The sequence below is a fragment of the Marmota monax genome, unplaced genomic scaffold (assembly GCF_021218885.2).
Source record: "Marmota monax isolate L192 unplaced genomic scaffold, Marmota_monax_Labrador192_F-V1.1 WCK01_AAM20220418_F8-fsc00710, whole genome shotgun sequence".
NCBI classification, from domain to species: domain Eukaryota; kingdom Metazoa; phylum Chordata; class Mammalia; order Rodentia; family Sciuridae; genus Marmota; species Marmota monax.
Genome location: NW_026693653.1, coordinates 49,645 through 53,190, shown reverse-complemented (window position 1 = coordinate 53,190; position 3,546 = coordinate 49,645).

The window sequence follows — 3,546 nt, the reverse complement described above, 5'->3', positions numbered from 1 at the left end:
AACCACTGCCAACTGAGACATTAAATCAGATCTACTCTTTGTGTGAAGACAGAATGCACACGTATGCAAGCATAGACACTGTCTTCTGTGCCCTGCAAAAATGACTTTCTCTAAACTTAGCTGGAAACAGCAATCTTCCTATGAGAGACAAATGGAGCAAATTCTACTGAGCAAATGGCGATGCATGTCTTGGTCTTCCCACTGGAATGTGGTAATGCTCCCTGGTGTCTCACTGAGTGTTTGTGCCAAACCATGAGCTCTGTGCCACTGTGTAGAAGCACAGGCTGACTTTCTGTTCCAGCCCAGCACCTGAGGTGAACAGACTTGAAGGAGAAGAGATCTATTTGGCCCAGAGTTTTGGAGGGTTTAGTTCACAGTAGGCCACCTTATTGTTTGGGGGCACAAGGAGAAGCAGTGTGTCATGGCCACAGTGCACTGTGGAGGAAACTGCTCACCTCACTTCATGCAGGAAGCAAAAAGAGAGGAAGGGACCCACAATCCGTGTCAAGGATGCATCCCAGTGACTTAAGGCCTCCCTCTAGGCTCCACCTCTTAAAGGCCCACCATCTTCTAACAGTACGAGGCTGAGGGCCAAGCCTTTACCAGTGGACCTGTGGGGGACAGTCCAGATGCAGTCTATCACCATGGGAGACTGGATATAAATCCATTGTCCTTTCCACAGGTTAGTTGACACATGCAATTTTCACAGATCTATTATGTACAGAGAAATGTGATTTCTATCCATGAATTTATTGGTATCATTGCATATATTATCAGTAGAACCAAAGCTCTTTTGTGATTACAAATGTATTTTGGAAATTTACAAATACTCCTCTGTATAATGAGATTAAGTCGGCCATTTTCACTATGGGGGAAATTTAAAGAATAGCCATTTCCACAGGAAAAGCATTTCTAAATCATTTACTGTCACAGTTTTATTTCTTTCCATTTTCTCTCTATGCATACACATATAAATATTTATCCATTTATATCAGAAGACACATGCACCTCTTCTTCTTGGATCAGCACATTTTTTGCACACAATCAGTGTTTGAACCCCTGTGGTGGGATGGAAGCGGCTGGATGTGGCTGCTGGCCTGGGTGTGTAGGAAGGTGGGTCTAAGGAGCTGAATGGATTGCAGCTGGGGCCTGAACTTGAGGTGACGCAGGAGCATCCTCATGTAATCAGACCCAAGGCTTGACATGGAACTAGGGCAATGAGAAGCCCAGGCCAACATTTCAGACCCTGAGGTGCATTCACATGTGTCTAGGACGGACACTGAGACTGCTGTTGGCCACCTTGGCGTGAAGGTAGGAGAACCAGAAGAAGACATAAAGCAATGGCGTGTTGACTTTTCTGACTAAAACAGATAAGCAAGTGGAGACAAAGTCCAATTTCTGCTGTAGAAAGCTGGCATTGTCTGTCATGTCGTCCTACTCCCAATGAGCTCTCTGACTGGTGAGGCGTGATACTCCATCATCTTAAAGAGTTGACTCGTACACTAGGCACACACACCATGTTTTTGTTTACCCTATAGTTTTTATTTGTCTTATTTTTACCTGCACTTAAAATATGCTAAAAAATAAGTTGTATACTCTGTTGAGAAGAGCATATCAAAGATACACTGAATATATGTTTATGCTTCACAATAGATAATCAGATGGGGATTTGAAAGTATGCAAAGGAGTAGCAAAGATTTGTATTTCTTTAGGGAGACACATGCATAAATGAGGATTGTCAAAATAATGTCACACACACAAAAGGAAAGATGTTTATTAAAGTCAACAACTTAAGTAATAAAATCAAAATGAAAATGCTTGAAAAAGAAAACAATTACAATTACTGAGAACACAAAGATCCTCTGAGTGAACAAAGAAAAGGAGAACACGGAATGATCACAAGGTGTGATGCTCTGTGTGTGTGTGCATGTGTGTGCACGTTTGTGTGCCTGTGTGTCCCCGTATGTGTGCATATGAGTGCATGATGTGTGTGCATATGTGTGTGTGTGTGTTCCACTTTCTTCCCTAAATACAAGCTTCTTTCTGACAGCCTTTCCTATGGTGTACTATAAATTGCTAGATTTACACTAACAAAGCTCACTATGTTTAACCATTTAACACAATGGTGTTAATGAGTCTCATATATGTATAGGTGAACAACTCTAAAATATTTATTTGATAATAAAAAAACCAAAGCCAAAGTATACCAATATAATTGTATTCTTAATGACTCAAGAAGCTCTTTGTAATTGAAGGGATAAAACTTTAATCATTTATCACATATGTTATACTTTTAATTAATGGTGCATACCATTTATAGAAATTTAAAATTATATGAGTATTATTCAATATGTTTATATAAATATAAAAGTATATAAAAATAAAATATAAAGTGGATGTGGGCATTTATATGTGAGCACATGGATTGGGTACTGGGATTGAACCCTGGGGTGCTCTTACCACTGAGCCACATCTCCAGCTCTTTTTATTTTTTATTTTGAGACAGGGTCTTTCTAGGTTGCTGAGTCAGGCCATCCTCCTGCCTCAGCCACCCAAGTGGCTGGGATTACAGGCGTGCACCACCACACTTTGCACTTAAATATGCTTTAAAATAGTTGTTGAGTGTTTTGGGTTACCAGTCTTTAACAGCTGAGTTTTACATTTGACCTGAAATGCACTATGATGGTAGCCTCGTATGCAATCTTGAGGCTGTCTCTTAAGGGTCATCCTTGGTCTACTTAACTTTTTCTTTGGTGGTGGACAGCCTGTATAATTGCCTCAGTGTCTCTTGCTCCCTTGTATTTGTGTCCCTGTTTCACCTTCTCCTGTGGACTGTGGGCTAGACGCACGCTGGGCTTCAGTGACAGACCTCCAGGGTGACGGTGACAGGCTTCCCCGCCCAGGCTTGCAGCAGGTACGACAACTCTCAGCTGGCCAGCCACCCTCCCCTGCTCTGTGTCGGAGCCAGCTGCTGCATGGAGGGGCACAGTGACAGTGAATGCAGGCTGGCCTTCCTCTTAAAGCCCCCTGGAATTCTGCTGAAATCCTCAGTTCCACACCCAAGAGGAAATGAATTCCTCTACCCACTTCCTCAGTGAGCCTGGAAGTAGATCCTTTCCCCAGTAAACCTCAGCGTGGCGGATCCATAACTGTAGCCTCATGGGAGCCTGGTGTGTGTGTGTGTGTGTGTGTGTGTGTGTGTGTGTGTGTGGTGTGACCTGCAGTGGGCAGAGATATTTTATGTAAAAGTAGAAGTTTGTTATTGTTTCAGATATTTTCAATAAAAAGCACCCTGGGAAATTTCCCTGCAGATCCATGAGGACCATGAATAATTAAAGCTAGATTTCCCTGCATGAGGATCTGAGATGAGGCTTCCTGATTAAGAGAAATTATTTTTAAAGAAAAAAAGTGAAATAAACCTTGATGGGAACTAGGCAAGTTGATTCCGTCATCCTGAGAGTGAATTAAGCATGAACAGTATGGTGTGGCGTTCTCACGGCTCAGAGTGACAGGAATCGTGTCTGCTTGTTCGTCTTGCTGAACGTA